General features: G+C 45.0%; 1 protein-coding gene across 9 annotated transcripts in view; it reads left to right on the forward strand.

Moving 5' to 3' along the window:
* LOC122543385 (vitamin D3 receptor B-like) overlaps positions 1-12858 on the forward strand; it is a 301872-nt gene that overhangs the window by 251875 nt on the left and 37139 nt on the right. The window lies entirely within an intron of this gene.

A 12858-nucleotide genomic window follows, 5' to 3' on the forward strand; every position in this document is an offset into this window, starting at 1 on the left:
CCCTCTCAGTGAAGAAATTTCTACTCATCCCTGTCCTAAATGGTCTATCCTAAGAACATGACCCTTTGTTTCAGATGCACAGCCATGAGTAACATTATCCTTGTGTCCGGTCTGACTAGCCCTATCACAATTTTGTACCTTTCAATGAGGTCACATGTAATGCCAGTGACCATTCCTGTGTTTTGAGTGGGGATGGTGCCCTCTATTACCTGTAGCAAGATCATAAATCTATCATCAAAGAACAAGGCTCTGATTGCATCACTGAGGACAAATGTAAATGACACAAACATACTAGTGTAAGGATAAAAATGGCAATGCAAAAGTGAAAATTTTGCACTCTGTAAATTTTGCTCCAGCTGCACACGTGTGAGTTTTATGGTACAATCTTCCTCTTCGAACCATGTAATACATTGCCTACAAAGTAAACGCCACTATAGATGGATCAGCACGTCTGCTAAAAGCTTTAAAAATTGTGCAAAATGCAATAGCAAATTCTTGGTCGCTCTTGATATTTGTAATCATGCCATCAATGTTTGTCTCCTAAAAGTGATATTAGACCTTTATAGTTTATCTTGGATTCATTATAAGGCTGCTTATACAGGAAGAATGCAGTTTTCTGAAAAATCCAGCCGCTCTTTGCATGTTCATTAACATCAACCAGCGCGGAAGAAATGTTAATACAGTCAAACCCCCGTATCTGCGGATTCGGTTTCCGCGGTTTCAGTTATCCGCAGTTACCGCAGCCCAAAAATATTACATGGAACGTTCCAGAAATAATTCCAGGGGGCTGCTGGGGAGGTAAGTTTCTCATTTAAATGATAGGGTTCGCTACTATCCATGGTTTTGGGCATCCGTGGTAGGCCTTGGAACATATGACCCGCGGATATGGGCGGGGGCACTACTGTATTGAGGATTTTACTGAAATCCTCTGTGCTGTTTGTGAATCAAAAACAGATTACACTATTCTTTCCAAGTAACAAGGAAGTAATTTTGGTAAATCAGACTCTGACATCACATTTTGGGGGCAGCAAGGTGGCTCAGCGGATAGCACTGCTGCCTCACAGAGCCAAGGGCCTGGGTTCAATTCCAGCCTCTGGCGACTGTCAGTGTGGAGTTTGCACGTTCTGTGTCTGTGTGGGTTTCCTCCAGGTGCTCTGGTTTCCTCCCACAGTCTAAAGATGCGCAGGTCAGGGTGAATTGGCCATGCTAAATTACTCCATAGCGTTCAGGGATGTGTAGATTTGATGCATTAGTCAGAGGAAATGTAGAGTATAGGGAATGGGTCTGGGTGGAATACTCTTCGGAGGGTCAGTGTGGACTTGTTGGGCCGAATGGCCTGTTTCCACACTACAGAGATTCTATGATTCTATAGGCTGACAGTTGTTCTTCGATTCAACATCAGGTGAACTTTCTTGTATGACTTTTTTATTTTAAACTTTCATGGCTTTTCTGTCTTTTCTCCACATGGAGAGAGAGGGAGAAATGGACGCTCTCTATCTGAAGACTCTGGATGGTTTTCCATTCTCTGCTGCTCTTGGCATTTACAGCATTTTATAGCTCAACCAATCAGACAGCTGTTGCCGGGTAGAATTTCCTTAACTTGAATGTTCTCAGTGTCACTTTGTCTCAAATTCTCCCTCTTGCTATTTCTGAAAAGCAACATTGTACTGCACAGTTCAGTAATATTCGACACTTGATTTTCAAGTTGCAAAACTCTCCTGGTATTGCAGTTCTAGCAGTCTAACTTCCATTTCCATTTCCATTATAGTTTTAAAAATATAAAATATGTGATCTGTTACAACAGAATGTATTCTGGGTGGGAGACTTCAATATCCATCACCGAGAGTGGCTCAGTGGTAATACTATTACTTGAACTGGCTGAAACCTACAAGATCCAGCTGCTACACTGAATGTCCATTGGATGCTAAGGGAACCAATGAGCGGGGAAAACTTAGCTCATCCTCTATCTACCCCTTCAAGATGCATTTGTCCACTGTACAGTTATTGTGGAGATGATGTCCTGTCTTTATATTGAGAATAACCTCAATTGTGCTGTGTGGCATTACCACTTCAGTCAGATCAGACATCTCTATTTGCATTTTTAAGGTGCTGTGGATAGTCAGCAGTAACAGAATTGTATTAAACCGCAATCTGCAACCTCACATCCCCCACTTTACCATTGTCATCAAGCCAGGGGGTCACCCTTGGTTCAATGGAGAGTGCAGGATGGCATGCCAGGAGTACTGCCAAGAATACCTTTAATGAAGTGTCAACCTGGTGAAGCTACAACACAGGATGACTTGCATGCTAAACAGGATGAGCAGCAAATGATAGACAGAGCTAAGTGATCCCACAACCAACAGATCACCTTCTGCTCTCTGCTGGTTGGAGTCATACCTGGCACAAAGGAAGCTGGTGTGATTATTGAAGGTTAACAGTTTAAGTCTTGAGACATCACTGCAAGAGTTCCTCAGAATAATGTCCGAGGGATAACCTTCTTTAGTTTCTTCATCCGTGACCTTCCCTCGCTCATAAAGTCAGGGTTGGAGATGTTCATTGTTGAATGCCCAATGTGCAGCACCATTTGTGACTCCTCTGTTTCGTAAGTTGTTTTTATCCGTACGCAGGAAAACCTAAACAAAATCCAGATTTGGGCTGATTAGAGGCAAGTAACACTTGCAGTACACACGTGACACAAATGACCATCTCCAAGAAGAGATCCAACAACATCTCCAACCATCTTGCCTTGGCATTCAATGCAATTAACATCAATGAATTCCCCACTATCAACATCCTGGGAGTTACCATTGACCAGAAATTGAACAGGAATCCTTCCAATTTCCCCCTCGGGGTAATATTAATGCTTCATTTGAATATCATGCTCTGCACTAGGTGCTGACTAGTATGACTTGATTGTTTCAGAAGTATTGTCCCAGACAGAGACAGACTTTGCAAGATGAGCAGTCCCTGCTTGAGGTTGAGGGGTGAAGGGACATGTCAACATGGAATCGTTATAACATTGAAAGAAGACATTGTGCCCACTGTGCCTGTATGGGCCATATTAAAGGAGCGTTTCACCTAGTGCCACACTTCTGTCTTTTCCCTGTAACCCTGCAGATTTTCCATTTTTAGATGATGATCCAATTCCCTTTCCAAAGTCTAAATTGAATATATCTTCAACATACTCACTCAGAGCATTTCCAGACCATAACCACTTGCTGTGTGAAGGTTTTTCCTCATGTGTCATTGCCTTTTTAAGTAGTCACCTTAAACCTATGCCCCCAGTTCTCAATTCTATGAATGGGAATCATTCCCAGTCTGTGCCTGCACCCTTTCACCCAATCTACTCTGTCCAGACTCCTCTGCATTCATCTTACCAATTGAATAATTCATTTCATACTTCTCTATTAAATGTCACCTGCCACTTATCCTTTTAGAACATAGAACATAGAAGAATACAGCGCAGTACAGGCCCTTGGGCCCTCGATGTTGAGCCGATCCAAGCCCACCTAAACTACACTAACCCACTATCCTCCATATACCTATCCAATGCCCTCTTAAATGCCCATAAAGAGGGAGAGTCCACCACTGTTACTGGCAGGGCATTCCATGAACTAACGACTCGCTGAGTGAAGAACCTACCCCTAACATCAGTCCTATATCTACCCCCCCTTAATTTAAAGCTATGCCCCCTTGTAATACCCGACTCCATACGCGGGAAAAGGTTCATACTGTCTACCCTATCTAACCCCCTAATCATCTTGTACACCTCAATCAAGTCACCCCTAAACCTTCTTTTCTCTAGTGAAAACAGCCCCAAGTGTCTCAGTCTTTCCTCATACGATTTTCCTTCCATACCAGGCAACATCCTGGTAAACCTCCTCTGCACCCGTTCCAATGCCTCCACATCCTTCCTATAGTATGGCGACCAAAACTGCACACAATATTCCAGATGCGGCCGTACCAGAGTCTTATACAACTGCATCATGACCTCAGGACTCCGGAACTCAATTCCTCTACCAATAAAAGCCAGTACGCCATATGCCTTCCTCACCGCACTATTTACCTGGGTGGCAACTTTCAGAGATCTGTGTACATGGACACCAAGATCCCTCTGTTCATCCACACTACCAAGTATCCGACCATTAGCCCAGTACCCCATCTTTTTGTTATTCTTCCCAAAGTGAATCACCTCGCACTTAGCTACATTGAATTCCATCTGCCACCTTTCTGCCCAGCTCTGTAGCTTCTCTATATCCTGCTGTAACCTGCCACATGCTTCCTCACTGTCAACAACTCCTCCGACTTTCGTGTCATCCGCAAACTTGCTCACCCAACCTTCTAACCCCTCTTCCAGGTCATTTATAAAAATGACAAACACCAAAGTTACACCAAAAGGATTCAAGTTCCAAGTTTGGTATCATGGAATCAAAGAAACCCTACAGTGCAGATAGAGGCCATTTGGGCTATCCAGTCTGCATTGACCCTGCCTATCCCCATAACCTTGTACTTACCATAACTCATCCACCTAGACTGCACATCTTTGGACTATGGGAGGAAACTGGAGCACCCAGTGGAAAGCCGCACAGACACACGGAGAACGTGCAAACTCCATAGACAGTCCCCCAAGGCTGGAATCAAAGCTGGATTCCTGGTGTTGTGAGGCAACAGTGCTAACCACTGTCATCTGCAATCTGTCCCCTGTACACTAAGGTCAAGGTCATTATTATATATCAAGAATAGAAGGAATCCTGACCCTGATCTGAGGAACTCAACTCATAAACCTTCCTCTAGTCTGAAGAGCAAACATTCACTACTACAGTTTCCTGACACTCAGCCAACTTTGTATCCTCATTGATACCACTTTTGATCCGAAAGCTGGAAAATGGGCTTAGAATAGTTAGGGGTAGTCCTGATGGGCCAAAGGGCCTCTTTCTGTCCTATAGATCTTTACGACAATGAGCAGCAACGTTTCCTGGTGTAACCACTCTTTAATTTTGAGCTACCTGTGCTCTCACGGACTTGGCCCTGGCTATACTGCACAGCCAAACCATCACACTCACCAGTATTCAGAACTGAATAATGGTTGAAGAGTGGGATGCACTCAGGGAACTCCTGTACTACATGCTCATTTCTTCTTGACAACCTCATGGTCACCCATTCCTGCAATCTCTCAAGCTTAGGCTGACCACATCTAGAAGCATCCTGTGCACAAAGTTCTTAATCTTGCAGATGTACGGTAGTGACATCAGTTGCTGCTAACGTTCTGAAACCTGGAGCTCATGTTTCCACGGCTGACAACATTTCCTGCATATATGGTTATCCAAGAATTAGGGCATGGGCTCTCCAGAGATTAGACCTACTAAATTACCACTCAAAAAATCAAACAAACACACCAGCTGCATATTTCTCTCTGTCCCCTAAATATGGGAAGGTTAGTTGAAATGTTTGACTTAATCTTAATTAAAAAAAAGTGAGAAATCTATCAAGAGATGTTCAGAATATCTTTATCTTTTGGCTAATGTGCTGGCTGAGAGTGGTGGAGGCTGGTTAATTTGAGGCTTTCAAAAGGGAATTAGGCTATTTTTCGAAAAAAGGAAGACACGCAGCATTGAAAGGAGAAGCCAGGACAATGAAAATTTGGTGTGGATATGATGGGTCTTCCCTTATTTTGTATAAATTTAATTTGATTTATAGTTGACATTAAACTGACATTTACACTTTAAATTCAACAGTTGCCAGCCTTCAGCAAGATTTTTTCAAGGCTTCCAGTGAAAGAGCAGCTTAACTAAGAAATGGATCCTCATTAAGTGAGTCAGCTAGGCCTTTTGTGTTGGGAGTTGAAACTTTATTGCTGGAACAGCACAGCAGGTCAGGCAGCATCCAGGGAACAGGAGATTCGACGTTTCGGGCACAGGCCCTTCTTCAGGAATGAGCAGAGAGTGTTCAGCAGGAGAAGATAAAAGGTAGGGAGGAGGGACTTGGAGGCGGGGCGTTGGAAATGTGATAGGTGGAAAGAGGTCAAGGTGAAGGTGATAGGTCGGAGTAGGATGGAGGCGGAGAGGTCAAGAAGAAGACTGCAGGTCAGGAAGGCGGTGCCGGGCTGGAGGGATTCGGCTGAGACAAGGTGGGGGGAGGGGGGATGAAGAAACTGGTGAAGTCCAAGTTCATCCCCTGTGGTTGGAGGGTTCCCAGTCGGAAGATAAGACGCTCCTCCTCCGACCGTCGGGTTGTTGTGGTTTGGCGGTGGATGAGTCCAATGACCTGCATATCCTCGGTGGAGTGGGAGGGGGAGTTGAAATGCTGTGCTACAGGGTGGTTGGGTTGGTTCGTCCGGGTGGCCCAGAGGTGCTCTCTGAATCGCTCCGCAAGTAGGCGGCCTGTCTCCCCAATATAGAGGAGGCCACACCGGCTGCAGCGGATGCAGTAGATGATGTGGGTGGAGGTGAAGGTGAATCTGTGGCGGATATGGAAGTTTCCTTTGGGGCCTTGGAGAGAAGTGAGGGGGGAGGTGTGGGCGCAAGTGTTGCACCTCCTGCGGTTGCAGGGGAAGGTGCCGGGAGTGGTGGTTGGGTCGGTGGGGGGTGTGGATCTGACAAGGGAGTCGCGGAGGGAGTGGTCTCTACGGAAAGCTGATAGGGGAGGGGAGGGAAATATATCCTTGGTGCTGGGGTCTGTTTGGAGGTGGCGGAAGTGACGACGGATGATGCGCTGTACATGGAGATTGGTGGGGTGGTAGGTGAGGACCAGTGGGGTTCTGTCCTGGTGGCGGTTGGAGGGGCGGGGCTCAAGGGCGGAGGAGCGGGAGCATATAAAACTAGCCAACTTAGTGTGACTTACGATAGAGTGCCAGAGTTATGCAGACTATAGCGAGGTAGAGTGACGCTGTCTCTGCAGCAAAGAGCATGAGTCCAAACGGTTATGTTGCCTGCCCGGTGGCATGGTTCAGAACATCTGCTGAGGACTCAGAAGAAAATTGGAGTGGGGGTGAGGAGGATCCAGTTGTCATGATCCATGTACATACCAGTGACATAAGCAGGACAAACAAGAGGTTCTGCATAGTTGGTATGAGTGACTAGGTGCTAAATTAAGAAGCAGAACCTCAACAGTCATAATCTCTGCATTATTTATTATCTGAGCCACTTGCTAACTGACACAGGGCAAATCAGATTACAGAGATTCGAAAGAATGGTGTGGGAGAACTTGGTTCTCATTCATGAAGCCCTGGCACAAGTACTGGGGAAAGTGGGATCTGTATCAATGGGATGGTCTACAACTGAACTGTGTTGTGGTCAGTGTTCTTGCCAATTGCAGAACGAGGGAAATAGGGAGGATTTTAAAGTGAATAGTCATGGCAAGGGATCAAATTTGGGAAGATTTGGTAAATCAAAGAGTAGAGTCAAAGGAGAGGTATTAGTACATGAGATGATAAATCAACCGTGACAGGAAGGGATAGAGAATGTGAATCTAAGAGTCAATCAATGATAAGACTAGAACTTATGAAGCAAGTAAAAAGATAAAGCTAAACAGTCTGTATCTGAATGCAAGTAGCACTCAAAACAAAGCAGATAAACTGAGGGTGCAAATAAAAATAAGAACAATCTGGTAGCCATTACAGAGATGTAACTGCAGAATGACATGGATTGGGATCTGAATCTTGAAGAGCACAGGAGGTTTAGGAATGACCAGAAAATAGGAAAAAGTGACTGTGTTAGTTAATCATGGTATCAGCACGATAGACAGGAAACCAAAAGAATGGGATAAATCTTCCATTTTATTTCGGTAGGTCTTGGTTACATTAGGTTTTTTGAAGGGTTTGTCACTGCAAGGCATAGAGAGAACCCTCTATACCTTGCAGTGACGAACCCTTCAAAAAACCTAATGTCACCAAGAGAACCCTCGCCCTATCTGACCCAACCTGCTGCATTAATTCCGTACCCTACCCCCATGGTATCTCTCACATCCAATTTCCACCCTGTCTTACCATGCGCCGTTCTTAGAACAACTCACCACTCAGCAGATATCCCAGAATTCACCTGCGTCTCTGTGTGCACTGGACTGGGACTGTCAGTCTGGAGCTTCCTTCTCTGGTTGCAGACATTTGGTTAACACATGACGGACAGGGGGAATTCAGTGCTCCGCTTTGTGGGCGGGGTGCTGGATGGGGTCATGGGACCTCAACTGTTTATACAAATGACTTAGATGAAGGGATCGAAGGTATAGTTGTCAAATTTGCTGACAAGACAGAGATAGGTAGGAAAGTAAGTTGTGAAGAGGATATAATGGCTAAAGGATATAGCTAGGTTAATAAGTGGGCAACGATGTGATAAATAGTGTAACATGGAAAAATGAGAAATTGTCCATTTTGCCAGGAAGAATGAAAAAAGGAGCATTTCTAACTGGTTGCAGAGCTCTGAGGTGCAGAGGGATCTGGGTATCATCAAGTAATTAGGAAAGTGAATGCAATGTCACCATCTATCACAAGGGGAGTTGAATACAAACGTAAGGAGGTTATGCTTCAATTATACAGGTGCAGACGCGCTCTCAGTGCTATTAGGGAGGGAGTTCCAAGATGTTCACTTTGTGACAGTGAAGGGACATTGATATAGTTCCATGTCATGATGGCATGATGCTTGGAAGGGTACTTGTGAGTGTTTACATGCATCTGCTGTACTTGTCTATCTAGGTGCTTTAGATTGTGGGTTTGGAAAGTGCTCCCGAAGGAACCTTGATGAGTTGCTGCAGTGCATCTTGTAGATGGTACACACTGCTGTTATTGTGTCGATGGTAGAGGGAGTGAATATTGAAGGCAATGGTTGCGGTGCTAATCAAGTAGACTGCTTTGTCCTGGATGATGATGAGCTCCTTGTGTGTTTTTGGAGCTGCACTCATTCAGGCAAGTGGGGAGTATTCCATCACATTCCTGACTTATGCTTGTAGGTTGTGGACAGGCTTTGGGGAGTCAGGAGGTGAGTTCATCACTACAGGATTCCTAATCTCTGACCTGCTGTTGTAGCCACAGTATTTATATGGATAGCCCAGTTCAACTTTTGGTCAATGCTAACCCCAGGATGTTGATTGTGGGAGATTCAGCAATGGAAATGCCATTGAATGTCAAAGATGTCTTGTTGAAGATGGTTATTGTCCAAACCATGTGATGTAAATTTTACTTATCACTTGCCACTAGTCATCCTGACTGTTGTTCATATCTTGCTGCATTTGGACATGGACTGCTTTATTATCTGAGGAGTCACGAGTGGTGCTGAACATTGTGCAATCATCGACGAAAAACTCCACTTCTGACCTTATGATGGAGGGAAGATCATTGATGAAGCAGCTAAAGCACCTCGGGGTGAAAAAGATTTTCCTCACATCTACTCCAAACCTTCTGTCTCTTCCCTTAAATCTATGCCCTTTGGCTAATCATCAATGGAAAACATTTCATCCTGTCTATCTTATCAATGCCCTTCTTAATTTTATACATCTCAATCATTTTTTCCCTCGATTTCCTCTGCTCTAAGGAAAACAACCTCATTCTGTTCAAACTCTCTCCATAACTGAAACACTCCAGCCCCAGGTTTATCTCCTCTGCCCCCTCTCCAGTGCTATCACATCCCTCCTATAATGTGGATTCCAGGTCAACACACAATACTCTAGCTGTAGCTGAACCAAAGTTTCATATAGTTCCAGCATCACCTCACTGCTCTTAAAGTCTATGCCTTGGCTAATAAAGGCAAGTATACCATGTGCCTTTTAACCACTTTATCCATCTGTCCTAATACCTTAAGGGGCCAGTGAACGTGCACGCCAAGGTCTCTCTGATGCTCCATAAACACAGAAAGAACTAGGGATGCTGGAAATCTGAAAAAAACCCAGAAATTGCTGGAAACTCTCAACAGCATCTGTGGAGAGAAACCAGAGTTACTGTTTTGGGTCCAGTGACCCTTCCTCAGAACTGGTCATCATGTATTCCCTTGCTTTTTTGTCCTACATAAGTGCATCACCCCACTTTTTTTTGGATTAAATTCCATTTGCCACCAATGTACCTGTCTATGCAACCCATCTATATCCTCCTGTAATCTAATCTCCATTATTTGTGGGCGGCACGGTGGCACAGTGGTTAGCACTGCTGCCTCACAGCGCCTGAGACCCGTGTTCAATTCCCGCCTCAGGCGACTGACTGTGTGGAGTTTGCATGTTCTCCCCGTGTCTGCGTGGGTTTCCTCCGGGTGCTCCGGTTTCCTCCCACAGTCCAAAGATGTGCAGGTCAGGTGAATTGGCCATGCTAAATTGCCCGTAGTGTTAGGTAAGGAATAAATGTAGGGGTATGGGTGGGTTGCGCTTCGGCGGGTCGGTGTGGACTTGTTGGGCTGAAGGGCCTGTTTCCACACTGTAATCTAATCTAATCTAATCTATTTACCATATCGGACTTGTCCAGATTTTTATGTCCAGGACACACTGGGCAACATTTTACATTGTCTGGTGTATGCCAGTGCTGGGGCTGTACTGGACCAGTTTGGCAAGAGGTGCAGCTAGTTCTGGAGCACAAGCCTTCAATAATATTGCCAGAATATTGTCAGGGACCATAGTCTTTGCAGTATCTGGTGCCTCCAATAGTTCCTTAATATCATGTGGAGTGAATTGCTGAAGACTGGTATCTGTGATGCTGGGGACTGCTAGAGGAGGCTGGGGTAGATCACTCACTCAGCACTTCTGGCTGAAGATTGCTGTGAATGCTTCAGCCTTATGTTTTGCACTGATGTGCTGGAGGCTCCAATCATTGAGGACGGGGGTATTTGTGGAGCCTTATTCTCCTGTTCGTGTTTTTAAGCTGCCCACGACCAGTGATCCCTCTAATATTTTCTCATGGATCTCCAAGGTCTGTGTGCGGCAGTGGCTTGCTGAAGCCAATGCATGGCCATGCTAATCGGTGTGCATAGAACCTCCCAGCAGGAAGCAGAACCATTCACAACTGGATGTGGCAGGACTGCAGAGCTGAGATCTGATCTGTTGTTTATGGGATTGCCTAGTTCTTTGGGGTTTGATAGTTGTTGGGAGAGCGGAAGGAAGGTGATCGTTTTAAACATTCCCCTGTCTCACCAATAATTGGGGGTGGTGGTCAGGGTAGAGGTCAAATTGAACAAATGAGTTCAACCTTGATAGGTATGACCCCGTCAGGCAGGGAGGGAGTGATAAGGTAAGGGAACCGTGGTTTACTACAGAACTTGCATCTCTTGTTAAGCGGAAGAAGGAGACTTATGTGATGATGAAACGAGATGTTTCAGATGAGGCGATGGAGAGTTACAGATTAGCTAGGAAGGATTTAAAGAGACAGTTAAGAAGAGCAAAGAGAGGACATGAGCAGTCTTTAGCAGGTAGAATAAAGGAGAACCCTAAAGCTTTCTATAGGTCTGTGAGGAATAAAAGGATGACGAGGGTAGGAAGAGGGTCAGTCAAAGACAGAAGTGGGAAGTTGTGTGTGGACCCTGTGGAGATTGGAAAGGTGCTAAACGAATATTTCTCATCGGTTTTCACTCAGGAAAAGGAGAATATTGTAGAGGAGAGGAATGAGGTAGGTATAAGATATTAGACTAGAAAGGATCGAGGTTAGTAACGAAGAGGTGCTATCAATTCTAGAAGGAGCGAAAGTAGACAAGTCCCCTGGGCCAGATGGGATTTATCCGAGGATTCTCTGGGAAGCTAGGGAGGAGGTGTTGGAATGGTGGCAAATGGAGTTCAATGCAGATAAATATGAGGTGACTCACTTTGGGAAGAATAACAGGAAGGCAGAGTACTGGGTCGGTGGAAAGATTCTTGGTAGTGTGGATGCGCAGAGGGATTTTGAAGTCCATGTACATAGATCCCTGAAAGTTGCCACCCAGGTGGACAGTACCATTAAGAAGGCATACGGTGTGTTAGGTTTTATTGGTAGAGGGATTGAGTTCTGGAGCCATAATGTCATGCTGTAACTATACAAAACTCTGGTTTGGCTGCACTTGGAATATTGTGTACAGTTCTGGTCGCCCCATTATAGGAAGGATTGGAAAGGGTGCAGAGGAGATTTACCAGGATGTTGCCTGGTGTGGAGGGAAGGTCTTATGAGGAAAGGCTGAGAGACTTGGGTCTGTTCTCATTGGAAAGAAGAAGGCTAAGAGGTGATTTGATACAGACATACAAGGTGATCAGAGGATTAGATAGGGTGGACAGTTAAAGTCTTTTTCCTAGGATGATGATGTCAGTTTGTAGGAGGTGGTATAGCTGCAAATTGAGTGGTGATAGATTTAAGACAGATGTAAGAGGCAATTTCTTTACTCAGAGAGTGGTAAGGGGGTGGAATGCCCTACCTGCCAATGTAGGGCAGTTAACTCAGCCACATTAGGGAGATTTAAACAGCATGTGGATGATGAAGGGATAGTGTAGGGGGATGGGCTTAGATTAGTTCACAGGTCGGTGCAACATCGAGAGACGAAGGGCCTGCTCTGCGCTGTATTGTTCTATGTTCTAACCCACTATGACCACACCTACTTCTGATTTTAAATATGCTGTCCTCATAGCTTGCTCCAGAGTGGAGGGTCAGTGATTTATTATGTTTAAATAAGCCGCTATTCCTCAGATTGAGAGTCGTATTAATTTAATGAGTCTGGTTTTCCAGGGCTTGGCGGTATTGTTTCTTCCCTAAGCCGCTTGCTGCAGTTCACAGACTGTGCATTGGTCATCCTCCTTAAATAGCCACTTGTACACAGCCATGTAAAATCTGTCAAAGAATTTAAAGGGTCCACACACTGAAACAAACTAGCCAACCACTGAAAGAAAGTTGTGAGTCTATTCCTTATGAGCACTGAAGAGAGCCAAGAGCTG

This window comes from Chiloscyllium plagiosum, unplaced genomic scaffold, assembly GCF_037043375.1.
Source record: "Chiloscyllium plagiosum isolate Xiang-an unplaced genomic scaffold, Cpla_swu_hap1 HiC_scaffold_53X, whole genome shotgun sequence".
Taxonomy (NCBI): Eukaryota; Metazoa; Chordata; class Chondrichthyes; order Orectolobiformes; family Hemiscylliidae; genus Chiloscyllium; species Chiloscyllium plagiosum.